The sequence below is a fragment of the Papaver somniferum genome, chromosome 1 (assembly GCF_003573695.1).
Source record: "Papaver somniferum cultivar HN1 chromosome 1, ASM357369v1, whole genome shotgun sequence".
Lineage (NCBI taxonomy): Eukaryota > Viridiplantae > Streptophyta > Magnoliopsida > Ranunculales > Papaveraceae > Papaver > Papaver somniferum.
In genome coordinates this window covers 28,250,991-28,265,568 of record NC_039358.1, presented here as the reverse complement: position 1 = coordinate 28,265,568, position 14,578 = coordinate 28,250,991, and the positions used below count along the sequence as shown (strand labels likewise).

General features: G+C 35.1%; 1 long non-coding RNA gene across 1 annotated transcript; it reads right to left on the bottom strand.

The window, feature by feature from the left end:
• Positions 1–2,378: 2,378 nt before the first annotated feature.
• Positions 2,379–6,285, bottom strand: LOC113281906. Its single transcript, XR_003326400.1, has 4 exons — positions 6,048–6,285; positions 4,603–4,790; positions 3,278–4,394; positions 2,379–2,961 (listed from the first exon to the last, which is right to left on the bottom strand). It is a non-coding gene; the product is annotated as an uncharacterized LOC113281906 (long non-coding RNA).
• Positions 6,286–14,578: the final 8,293 nt, after the last annotated feature.

The following is a 14,578-nucleotide window of genomic DNA, read 5'->3' as shown; positions in this document are numbered from 1 at the left end:
AACTAGATAAATTACAGAGATTCTTACCCTAAGTTTGCATGATGGGAATCTGCTAGATTTGACAGACTTATAGCAGAAGAAAGTGAAGATTTCGCTTCTGATGAGTATCACGAAGGAGATGGAGAAGAAAGTGATGACGAATCGCACGAAGGAGAGTTTTAGGGTTTTAGTAGAGTCGATGAAAACATGAGCAGAATAGGCGATGAAAACTTGAGAGGAAAAATGAAATAGATTAGTTTCACTATGTTCTAGGGAGTACAGAAGTTAAGTTACCGACGATATAATCACCACCATTGGATGATTCTACTTACTGGGACGGCTAGAAGCTTTTAGGGACGCACAAAAAAATCCGTCCCTACTAGTACACCAGTAGTGACACTCGGATATAGTTCGTCCCTAATAATGGACCAGTTGGGATGGTTTTTTTGGCACCGTCTCAAATACACATCGCTAAGGACGGGTAGACGGGTCGTCCCAACTTCTGCATTCTGCGGACGGTTTTTTGAGAATGGGCCGTCCCTAGAAGCCTTCTGTTTTGTAGTGAAAATAATTAAATTATTGATGACTCAATCGCAACCGTCAAAAATCTATCTATTGGGGACGGCTAAAAATAATGCGTCCCTATTAGTGGACCAATAGTGACGGCCAGACAGGGACGTCCCAAATTGACAGTTCTAGGGACGGCTAAATTGGAGTGTCCCAACAACTAACCTCTAGGGACGGTTTTTTTAGAAGTGGTCGTCCCTAGAAGCCTTATTTTTTGTAGTGCGGGGTGAAAGGATGAATGTTATTATTTCTCTTCTTTGGTTACAAGTTGTTCTCTCCCTCTCAAATGGTGAAGCTCTCACAACTCAAGTATGATGCCTTATTTTTCTCTCTCTCAACCTGCCTCTCTCTCTCGAACATCCCTTATATTTATAGGCCAAGGTTGACATACAACAGAATTATAATGTTTGTCTCATTACATCAATTTAGTTGTTCCCTATCGGACCTGCACTGCTCGCCCGCCTTTCTGGTTTGACCGATAGTTCTTCACCCGAGGCTGAGTCTTAATCGTCTGGTTAACACGATGTCGCCCTTCTTTCTTATCGTTCCTTTGTTTGACCATCTTCCTTCGTCTGACCGAGTGCTCTCTGATCGTTCGCCCGACCTGTCAGAAGATAAGGGTCACGTCACATCCGACAACTGTTGGGCCATCACGTCCGACCCACGTGATGCCTCGTTCTTTGCGCCGTTTGATTCTATCTTGTGCTTCGCCGCTCTTTGTTCTTTGGTGTATCATAGCTTAGGATCTTGCCACCTAGCCCCGTGGATTATCTACACCTACAATGGTCTTATCGGTTGTGTTGCCTATTCTCTTCATTTTACTATGCAGTATTTCAAGTATATGCCGATCCATCGGTAACAGTGTTCTTAATTTTGTTCTGTTCTGTATTTTCATTATATTTGGGATTCTGATCTTTGTAGAGATCTGTATTACCAAAAATATGCCTTTTCATCTATAAAATTTTTGGCAGCTTGTATCGTCTTTTATTTGTTCGGCGAGAGGAACCAGGCGCAGTGCCAAGATATCCATATGCTTTTCAACAACACCAAACTGTTATCATAAATGTGAATATACTGATGATGGTCTGGAGCAATCATATAGTGGAACGACTGATCGCAACTGCAGTATGGAATTAGCTTCTTTGAGGAATACTCAACAAAGTGCTCAGCCTTCGGGTTATAGAGATCCGGTACTAGTTTCCATCTCAAAATATAGGGTTGCACTGCTGCCCTATATGTTTGGAGGATTTCGGACCAGGGAATGGTGATAATGGTAACAAAATATGTACGAGGTGTAAACACATTTTCCATCTCAATTGCATCCATCAATGGTTAGACTCCAAAAACCCAAAAACATGCCCCATTTGCAGGGCTCACGTTCATCAATGATGAAGTCCCAGGAGTACATCTGTTCCGTCTTTCTTTTTTAAGAAATAGTGGGTTTTTAAGTTTAAACATACATGTGGATTGTTAAGTTCAACATTTATTTTTTATGAAGATTATATGACCGAATATGCGTAAGAGATCCATATGCCAAAGTCGCTACCTGACAAAGGGAGATGAATCTGCATAATGCTGGCCACTTGCAAATTGATAATAGTAACACATGCAGCGAGAAAAAAGGTACGAAGTAAGAGTGATTAGGAACAGTATGGTTGGCGTTATCCGAAGAAAAAATGTTCTAAATGTGGTGAATAAGCTATAATGGATCAGAATCAGATGCCTGAATATCAATTTATGGGTGATTCATCTATGTGCCGTAACTATAGCAGACAAAATTCTAAATCTGTTGCTACACAGTTAACTACAGAGATGGGCAGAATAAGAAAATCTACCGAAAATGTACAGTCAAAATCATTACAGAAGAAGGCAAAAGCATAGTAACAGTAGCATGAGATACCAGATAGAGAGGAAAACTGAAACTAGAAATTTAGATGGTGTCCCTACCTTTCAAGCTCTCCTTCTTTGAATACATGGTAATATCGGTTGTTTACCACAGTGCCCTTCTTCTCATTTTTCTGTTTGCTAGTCCCAAACAAGAGAACCACATGGCAGTGCATTCAAAAACGTCGACACTTTCAGCCACTTGGCAAACCTAGTGGAACTAATGCGGAGTAATTGCTTCATAAACACGATGAACATATTTCTTTTCAGTTTCAGGTGTGCATTGAACACTAGTGGATAAAGATTTTTTCAGATCTCCACTAACTAAAGATAACGGCTGGAGATTTAATTCTCCATCAGATACAGGAGGAAACGACGAGTTCAAAGAATCAGCAACACATAAACCAGTCACTGTCTGCAACACTCTCACACCAAGTCGGGTAGATACAAAAGTTCCCCGGAATCTACCCAAGCATTGCCCTGTCCACCCCAAACTGAAAAATCCCACTTGTGCAATACTCGTCCTCCAGTCTACAACACACGAGAAAATGAGAAGAAACTCAACCTATGAATGAAGAAACTGATTCAATTACTAAGAGTTTCACCTCCAAATTTACATGAAACACAGGTACGGAGCAAAGCAAAGTTAAACTATCCTTAGGTTTATCTGAACTAGGGTTTGTGATCTACATGTTCCGAATCTGATATCAAGTTTTAAATTTTATTGAGAAAACAAATTTAATCAGTTTCAATAGCATTACTGCAGAATACTTCGATAAATCCTAAAAAGAACTTAATATTTGAAAGACCCCAACTTTTTAGGATAGAACAAGATAGTAATACATACCTGACTCGGTTGGCACGGATCTGTAAGCTGCAATGGCTGAATCTGGAGGAACAGAAAGAATAGATAGAAAAAAGAGATAGGTGTGGTAGGGTTTTGATTTGAAAAAACAGGTGTTGCAATAAATTCCAGGGTTGCAATCATCCCTGAATAAATGGTCTGAACTGTCAAAACAGCAACCAACACTTTCAGATGATATGAACAACCTTGTAGAGTTGTGCTGAACCGCATAGCAGCTGCCTGCGTACGCTCTCCGTTGCTCGAAGGGATTAAGCACGACCGTAGTTTGTCATCTATTTATTTAGATAATATGAACTACTCTTAATAGTAGCAATTATCTCTAACTAGATGATATGCACTATCCCATTTAGATAGCAATCATCTCTTAAATAAATTGTATGAACTTCTTACCGTAACAGTAAATATTTCCAGCATTGGATAGTATGAATTTCCTAGCAACAACTATCCCTAGCAATTCTCACTAAACGGCAAGATACCAACATCTACGTCTGTACCCGCCACTAAAAATATTAGTAAACAACAATGTAACACAAACAAATGGAGACTCCTAAGGATGATAGAGAAGGTACAAGGAATAGACAATGCTCAACAAATTGTATACAGTTGAACGACAATATGTCTAAATGGGATATGACATCCCAACTACAAAGGTGACCAGTAACATTCGTTGATCATAGAAACATTTTTAACAAACACTTACATAGGCACCCAGCTAATCAGTAAGACAATTCATCCATTTAATCCAAAAGTATTGTAGTATTCTGGGTTTGCTAAATTAAAGAACAAATACACCAACGCAAAATTGAACTAAAAATTCTTGGTTTGAATTGAGTACTCCATGACACTGACACAAATATTATCATTTTAATTAACCCATATAGCGCATCATTTCACAACATTCCATGGACAGAATCAACTCCCGGTTAACAAATGCATTATCAAGCATTCACGAATTAGACCCCTAAAGATAAAAGAGATTTACCTTAAATTCGAGTATTCCACTTACTGCCATGATTTGCCTCCGGATTAAATAAGACAACTTCAGATTTTTGTACCAATACTCACAGTAGTCTCAACAGAGCTCAAGGAGTCAAGAAACCTATAAAATGATCAGCACCACTAAGCTAACAATCAACCGTTACCAAAAAACAATAGTCCACTAATAGTTCAGAACACTAGCCATACAAAGATGTTCAGAGTTCAGAAATTTATCAAGTAAATCCTTGCTCGTTGCCATTACCTTAACAAGCAAAATGTCAAAAAATCCTACATACAGAATATTTAGCACTTAGAATTATTATGTTTACCTTGTTTGCTACATACAAAATTATCTCCGAAGATCACTAAAAAAACCTGCCCACTATCTTTTTATATCAAATTATAACTGTCCGCACTATTTTGTTATATCAAACTCCCTCCAAAGAGCCGTAAGTGAGAAACATGATAAAGAACTCATTTGTCGCAATCCAAGTCATCCAAGTCTAAAACAATTGGACTGTAAAAAAAAAAGAAACACATAAGAAGTTTTACTTATCATAGAATTACTCAAGCAAGTGCCGACGCTAAAATTATAAATAACTAATAATTAGACCCTCTTATACAGCCACACAAGAAAGGCAAATTCCAAACCAAGAGGCGGTATTGATCGACCGGCTAAGTTGGAAACCACAGGACTAGACATCAACATTAGTAGGCTTACCCATCAAAAATCAGAGGATAATTTCACTTTTCGATAGAGAGGCATATGTAGTAGACATAACATGATACAGTCTAATCTAATACGAAATTTGTGACTAGTTGTTCAAACAGGAATAATATTACAGTCTACTAAAGAGAGCATCGGCAATGAATAACATTTTTAGCAATAGCATTTTGCAGCGCTCAGAACAAATTCTCCACTCTAAACAGTCCAATGGACATCCCTTGTGATAAATAACCATGATATATTAGTACCCTTGTGCACAATGGACAGTTGCGCTATAAATATTACAATTAAAAGATTCTAAGCCCTTGCCTTCAAAAGAACATTTAAGTTCAATTACGTAGTGTAAACTCATAACAAATAAGATGAGTTAGACTGACCCCGTTAAGCAGTTAACTTATATAGCACTATCGGAACATGGATTACTGTCACCGGTAACTAGTTAGTGCGCGTGCTAGCTGATAACTAGTTCGCAGAACCTACTTGCAAACAAAAGTGAATTTAATGCTTTATTCTGCCTCTATATTTGCCCATCGGTATATAATATTAACATATCCACACAGCTAAATCTCACAATTGATTACTAGCTAGAACTTGCAAAATTTTATCTTAGTTTCTAGGTAAAATCGTTTGGGGTTTCGAGTAAATCCAAAATGCAAATTAGTAGCCTAGCCAGTGTTTGTATTACCATAAACATGGGACCAGTAGAGATGCTTCGATTCATAAAAACACTAATTAATTAATTATGATCCAACAGATTATATCCACAGGTATCACTAACTTTGCTCCAAGTATATAACAAATGTATAAATTAATTGGACGAGGCAATACGACGAACACCTTATGAATCTAAACAAGTCACGGAATAGAATTAAAAAATAAAACAAAAAAAAGCAATAGATTCAATTAGGACATCAATCCATCAATTCATATATATCAGATAAGATGTCTGCACTAAATTCCACTATGTATATTTCACATGTCAAAAGTTCAAATACCCAAATAATTAAGAGTAAAAATTATTAGGAAATAGAAATCAAATTCAATTACCCAAGTGAAGATTACTGACGACGAAGCTGTAGTTGTCCATTGTGTTTCTTGCGAACCCATCTAAGAATTTTCAGCTACTTCGTCTTTTCATTCAAATTATTATAATAGAAGTATAAACCCTCAAATCTCTCCAACTTCTCCATTTTTGTCTCTGTAAAAACCTCAGCAACTCTCTCTTACCCACTGATAATGGATGAAAAGACGAGATTTACATCCCTTTCTCTTGCTCTCTGGAACTCTCTAAGAGCAACTGTAGTGGTGCGAGTATAACCAAAGACCAAAGAGGGAAAAAAAGATCAAATTTTGGGTTTAGTATGGTGTGTGACGCTACGATGGAAAGACTAAATTTGGTCAGACGTACATTATACGTTCGCCTGGTGTGGGGCGTAGACTATACCAACGCCTGATTGGGACGTGCACTAAAAAAAAAAAAAAAAATGAAAGAAGTGGGGCGGAGGTATAATGCCCGCCCCACTAAAATGATTTTGGAAACAAAGAATGGGGCGGGGGTATAATGCCCGCCCCATACAAAATAATTAAAAAAAAAATAAAAATGGGACATAGACTTTACGTACGCCCATGTGAAGCGTAAACTATACCAACGTCTGGTGTGGGGCGTAGACTATACCAACGCCTGATGTGGGACGTGCACTATATGTCCGCCTGGTGGTGGGGCGTGAAGTATATCAACGCTCGACTATATCTGGGTTTAGTCTTGGTCCCAGACCAAATATACTCTGGGTTTTAGTCGTTGATCAAAATTTGATCGATAGTACGTTCCACTACGTCTGTTCAAAAGACCAAATATTTGGGTTTACTCTCCCACTGTGGACGCTCTAACTACTCCAAGATACTATATTAAACGCCATCACTGATTTTTCTCTAAAAATTTGTGACAAGAAAGATAGAAATTATTTTCCATTTTGCCCTTCCTTTGATCCTTTCTATTTCTACTAAACTCATTTCATTTGACGTGTGTAAAATTATTAAGACACCCAATGGTTTGAACAAGACAGACACTTTTTAGGCACTACCAATGTAGTTAATTTCGAATTCGATTCGTCTCGGTTAGGATCGAGACAGTGGAAAATTTTATTTCGGCCAGATTTTTGGAATAACTATTAAAAATTTGTTTTGAATTTTATATTATAGTATTATATCAAGCATTATTCAAACTTTTTCACACATAATTTTGTGTAAATACCACCAATTTATTAAATTAAAAACAAAACTTCATTCAAAATAACAGAAAACTTTAGATACATACAAATGTCAAAAACTTCAACCAAGTTTCAGGCTAATTTTGGCAGAGTCAACCGAAATTCAGCCAGAAATTCCGTCTCAGCGGAATTAAGCATTATGTCACCTTGAGAGCCGAAATCGGAATCTTCAGCGAGATCTTGACCATCTCGGCCGACATTGACTATATTAATGTGCACATTCAGCTCTAAACATCTTTGGAACCCTAAGGTTCCACTGAAAGTCTCATTTTTGGTTTGAACTTTATGTTATAGTAGTGCTCCCACTTAATTTGCATCATCTGTACTAGGCAGGTATTATCCAAAATGTTAATTGTTTGTCGTGTGGTGCTTATGAGGAAACTAATGTTCATCTGTTTTTACACTGCAAAACAAATTATAAGGTTTGGTCTTATTTCATGAATAATTTTGAAATTATATGGGCATTTGCGAGCAATGTTAGAAGAACTTTGTGGGAATTGAGCAACAAGAAGACAAAGAAGAGATCTCAAAGTTTACGGGGGTATTTTCCATTTGCCATTTGATAGAGTACGTGGAGATAAATAAATAATTGATCTTCCAATTACTTGAGTAAAAATACTAAGCAGACTATAGTGGAAGTCAAATCTTTATTGTCTAATTGGACTATACACACAGATATGTTTTCTAGATACACTATATCCACGCGTATTTGTAATTGGGATGTTGTAATTTACGCATCCATGTAATTTTCTTTGGTTTTTATATCACTGCTTTAGTGATACTGAACCTTTTTAATGAATCTTGTTCTTTGTCATTAAAAAGAAAACAAATATGAACTAACGTTGAGAAGACTTAAGAAAAATTAGATCCATCAACCAATATTGGAAATACATAAAACGGGTTATATATAGACACAACCATAACAAAATTTCAGGGAAAGAACTTAAAATGCTAGGCTCATCGGACGATTCGCTAGTGCAGCGAGTGTGTCAATCATTTCAAAGAACTCCAAAGAGGGTGCCTTGTTTTCCTTTGGGAGTGCTTGAAAATAGTATGAGTATGTCTGAGTAACAAACTTAAATAGTTTGTATCCAGATTTCCAACATATGACATTCCAAAAAATTAAAATGGTTTCCAAAAACAAAGAAGGAATAAGGTTTATAAATAAAAACAACTTAGAGATATGTTAAATTAATGGTTATAGGATACATTACTGAAAGTGTGAGATTGAAAAACCTAACCGTTATTTTTCAAACATAACCAATTTCGTGCAATTTACAACATTATAAAGCTACAGTCAACATACTGAAATCTTGTAACAAGACACTCACCAAAATTGTGAAACCATAAAAAACTAACGACAAGATCTGAAATTCTTTAGATCACTAATAAAGAGACAACTGGAGATCTTATCTCGAATCATACTTACCTAGCTTCTGATCTATTTAAAGTAAATTTAACTAGAAGGATTATTCAAACCAGTGAAGAATTGTTATTTACAAGCTAACAAAACTGCATTTTTTTCCATTCTAAGATGATTAGTTATAAAGAAGATCGGCACATATAAATGTATGCCAGTCCCACGAGGTAATGGCCACAACGCAGCTCCACCAATAAAGAGATTTTTTAATCGTTGACATATTAATCTTTATGTGAGATGTTTATATAGGATTTTACAAACATAACTTGTTTGTTACAGTTAGTGAAATCCCCCGTAAAAAAGTAAACTATAAGTTAAAAACTTTACAACAACTATTATATAAGAACAAATTTTAACAAAACTTCTTCAATTATCAAATAAAAATAAAAACTAAGATAAACAAGAAAAGGATTAGAATATATATCTAGAGCTACATGTTCAGTCTTTTGTACTCCACCGACAGTTATAATTTGAGTTTGCAATCTGGTGCTCAAGAGCTTTTTTCTTTTCTTTTTTTGAAAGATTGGGGACATTGATTCGATCCTTCTTGATAGTCTCTAACCATCGGATGTTTTTGATAATTGAATTTCGAATATCAATATATTTGCAAGATTTTTCTTGAGGGCGTCAACTGGCGTATCATCGCTAGCTACATTTTCAGGCTCAAACCCGATAAACGAAGTTGCTGATAAGAAATAAAAAAGCAAAGTTAAAGATGGAAAAAAAATATGTAACAATAAGTAACGGAACATTGCGTATAAGTTTTATTCTCTATATGCTTGTTGAAACCTCAGTCTGACATCATCTAATACCGAACTACACAACTTGTGAAAGCCATACTCATGAGGCTAGTTTTGAGACAACATTGAAAAATGTTTAGACCGCGTTTTCATCGGGGTTATAGCCTTAATAAGAAGCTCATGAGAAACACTGCCTTGGAAAATATATAAAGACGCAAAAAATGTTAGGAGAAACTAAAACTACAATGTTGAAAATAATGTAACTTGTTATAAGGAAAATATTAGGAGAAGCTAAAATTACAATGTAACTTACCACGAGTTATTAATTAAAAAATCAAAAATAATTAATATTTGCTAAGCTACTGTGCATAAGGAGACTCCTATTTAACAAGAGTATTTAACATCTAAGTAGATTAATGAAAACTACTTACACATTCATAACTTTTCCCTTTGATGTACAATTTATCCCCTTCAGTATTATCAACACCTACTTTACCTTTTACCTTTCCGAAATCATCAGATAGTATTGAGGATGATATCGAGCAACCATACTGTTTGCATCAATATTAACTTAACTATCTTCAAAAATGTGTTTCAAGTATTAAAAAAAAACAATGTCATCTGATAAGATTTTAGTTTTTATTTTTATATATAAATATTTGTTAATGGATATTTTATATATATATAATTTTACCAGTATGATAGTATAATTTTCATTTATTCTTTTTGTGTATAAATATGATTATTTTTGCATGTTGTATTCTTTTTATCTTTTATGAGTTTGAAAATTCGTTTGAACGTTACATTTTGTTATACTCCCTCCGCTCACCAATGATTTTTTCATTTTAAATTTTTCTCCCACCAAAGTTTACCATTCTTATTAAACAAGTCTTTATTTTTAAAAAAATACTCTTTTAGTTAATTATTGTTATTAAATTTTAGAAGAAACATTTATAATTTGATATCTAGTCATGTTTATATTCGTTAATTAGGTGTTTTAAAATAATTTTCAACAGTATAAAGTTTACAAATACTTGTTGTGTAGTGTGGATTTTGAAAGATATGTCATTTCTAAATTCCACTATTTGTTACCCACGGGGATATAACTGGAAAAAAACACCTAAAAAATTCATTTTTCGTTCTTGCCTTAGCAATTGTGCAAACTTGAAATAGGTCAACTTTGATTGGACAGATGGAGTATAGAATATACATGGCGACGTATTCTCATTTGAAAATGTAAAATCTTATAATTAATAACTTATTCATATCGTTAAAATTAAAAAGAATACTGCAAAATAAGATTATTACTGGAATGGTCAAAATTACCTGGCAACTGAATTTGGTCATTTTTTGGAAATCACTAGAGAATTAAATGCTTACAATATCAACATTATGTGTATGATTATGAGGTATAAAGTACACGTCCTTTATATAGAATGACAAGACCAATCTAATGAAACCTATCTCCTCTGTTCTTAAGCTCTGCAATCAGAGAAAACCTAAATAGCTAAAACTGCCGCTGGCTCGGACTTTGTTCCCATGGAGCAAGATCTGAGCCGACCAACTTCAAATCATTTCCTTCTTCTCATTCAATCACTCTTTTTCCTCTTTTTAGCTTTGTTTTCTTTGGATTTACTGATTTGTTCCAGTAAGGGTTTGATGTAACTTCTTTATCTTTGACTTTCAGTAATAACATTAAGTTTATTAGCTACTATTAGACTTGGGTTTTTTCTGGTTTGGGTTTTTGTTTTCTTCAGTTGAAGATGTTGTTGCTCTTATCGAAGATCAACGTCTACTTAATTATGAAGAAGAATCATCTACAAGGGCAACAATAATACCAGAAACTCTACCTATGGAAACTAAGGCAGACACAACAAGTTCAAGAATATGAACAATCTCATCACCTCAACATGTTACCAAGACTCCAACACCCATTCATACCAACATACTCTGATCCAAACCATTAAAATCGATTCGAAAAAATATTTGTTACTCTAGACATTGTTATTATAGACTTTGTTACTCTTGTAGATACTTTTACTTAAAACCTTCAGTTCATGTAACTTAGACTTACATGTTCTTGCAAACACTGGGTTGGATCTGATCCAATCCCTGCTCTATGCAGTGATGCAAATTAGTTTTGTTTATAAAACTGATTAGTCCCCTTGATGTGATTTGTTCCTTTGGGAATTTTGTAATAGTTTTTGTGCTTGTAAGATTAAGGTGGCTAGTCAAGAATTGGTGGAGTTACTATAGATATGTTTATTGTATGATGACCTTGAAAAAATGTTGTAATGGTTTCGGGTTTCCAAAATCGGTTATGTTTATGAAAGTATTCTAAGGTTCTCCTCTTTTATGAAAAAATGTACACATCCTTTCACATTTTTCAGTGGTTATAATCAGAAAATTCAATAATAAGAGAAGCACCCTATTTGGAAAGTCCACACTATTCAACAAAAAAACAAAGCATAATGTGAGTGAGAAAACGCTTATGATAACAAAGTAAGTTAATGTTATTGATTTTCATCTTATTTCTCTAAGGGATGTTGCTGGAGGTGTTTGTCTTATTTGAAAAAAATAATATACGATGGTTCAGGATTGTATTATAGTTCCAAAATATATTTGAGAGTTTCCATATATTTTCACAAAACTACCAAAAACGTCTTCATGGATTATATGGTTTCTTTTAACAAAGTAATAGCAATTAATATTTCAAAAAAAAAATTCATGGACATGGAAAAAAATTTAATCTTTTTCATTTTTATTAATTTGCGTGAAAATTCCCAAACCATCATCGAAAGTGGAACGGAGGGAGTATAAGAATTCATATACTAAGTATAGGTATGGAATATACTCCTTAGAAATTTAAACGCTACAGGTAACTTTATTTTCAAGGTTTTTTTTGCAGCTCCACTAGAATAAAAGTAATCTAGGATTGGAGTGAAATATGGAACATAAAGGTAACTTGGCCACTAGAATTTTCGTCTAGAAAGCTGTTCACTCCATATATACTTCCTAATAGTCTGAGAGTTGCATTTATAATTCCAAAATAAAAACATAACTTGTGCACTTTGTAATAATGGTGATTAAACTCTAACCCACTCCTTATAGGGATATGAAACTTGATTAATTGAACATAATTAATAAAACAAATAGCAATGGATATTGTTATGAGTTGGATTGTTATAGGAGACTGTTCGTGTATCCTGATCTTGTTCTTTCTATTATCGAGGTTTCAGTAATCTCTTAGGAACTATCTAGATAGAAATTGCAAAGTTCTCTTTATCTCAGACTTTGTGATTCCTCAAGATAGATATTTAAAACTTTTATTTATTGATAGGTTTAAGATTGTTCTTCACGGGTGATTAATAATCCAGGCTTCTCCGCTAACTATGGGTAAGGGTTTCAGATTTGTGTGGTTTGTTATCCTTGTCTTTTGCAAATTAATAAATTTCCAAGCCGTGATCAATTCGATATAAATGAAAATAAAATAGGATTATATGTTAGAGGCAGATTGGTTTCAAAAGTCTTCACTTAGGTTGAACCAACTCTTAACATGTAAAGGACGTCCGCTAATTAGGGAATCAATTACGTAGAGGCTTGCGAGGTTCAAGAGACGTAAGGTGAATGACTGCATCTGAACTGCTTATAGGGTTAATTAAATTCGGTCCAAACTATAACCCAGTTCGAAGTATGATTGTATGCTATGTTGGAATATTTTCAACGCCGCTAACCAAAGGGGGGTCCTGGGGGGCATCGCCCCCCAGGCTGTGGTCGATAAAAGCCTGTTCGAAAATTTCGAATCCAAAAGACACCATTGATGTCTGTTTATGAAGGAACCTGACGGTTCGTGAATAGAAACCCATGGAGAATCCATTGTTACCTGATCTAGAACCTATGGAGATTGATAACAATGATGAAAATCCCTCTCCTACTCATGACAATGATATTTCAGTGCCTACTGAAGATATTGAACCTAGAAGGAGTAAGAGAGGAAGGATTGAGAAAAAGCCTGATCCAAACTTTATTTATTACCTTGTAGAGGCAAATAAGAATAGAATTCTTAGTGTTAACCAGTATGTTATGCATACTGATGATGACCCTAAAACTTATGCTGAAGCCATGAGTTCTAGAGATGCAAATTTCTGGAAAGAAGCCATCAATGATGAAAAGCATTCGCTTTTGACTAACGGGACTTGGGTATTAGTAAATTTACCTCCTGGTGCTAAAGCAATAGGAAGTAAATGGATATTCAAGAGAAAGTTGAGAGCTGATGGTGAAGTTGATAAGTTTAAGGCAAGGCTAGTTGCCAAGGGTTATAAACAAAGACATGGTATTGATTACTTTGATACATATGCTCCTGTTGCCCGCATCTCATCCATTCGTTGCTTGATTGCACTTGCTTCTATTCATAAGTTGGTTGTGCATCAAATGGATGTCAAAACTGCTTTTCTAAATGGGGATTTAGAAGAAGAGATATATATGGAACAACCTGAAGGTTTCATATTACCAGGCCAAGAGAAGAAAGTTTGCAAGTTAGTGAAATCTCTCTATGGTTTGAAGCAAGCCCCTATGCAATGGCATGAGAAGTTTGATAAAGTAGTTTTGTCATATGGTTTTGTGGTGAATGATGCGGACAAATGTATCTATAGTAAGCATGATAGTTCTGGTTGTGTGATTCTCTGTTTGTATGTTGATGATATGTTAATATTTGGGTCTGACATATCTGTTGTGGAAGAAACAAAGAAGTTTCTTAGTTCTAACTTTGATATGAAGGATTTAGGAGAGGCTGATGTAATCTTGGGAATTAAGATCCTAAGAAAGGGAGATGAGTTGGTTTTAACTCAATCTCATTATATTGAGAAATTTCTCAAGAAATATGGTCACTTTGATGACAATCCAGCACCTACTCCTTTAGACCATACTATCAAGTTAATGAAGAACACCGGCCGTACTCATGCTCAACTTGAGTATTCTAGTGTTATTGGGAGTCTTATGTACGCTATGCATTGCACAAGACCGGACATAGCCCAAGCCGTGGGAATATTATGTCGTTTCTCAAGTAATCCAGGATATGAACACTGGAAAGCAGTTTCAAGAGTTATGGCTTACTTGAAAGGAACAATAAATTTTGGTTTGCATTACCAAGGC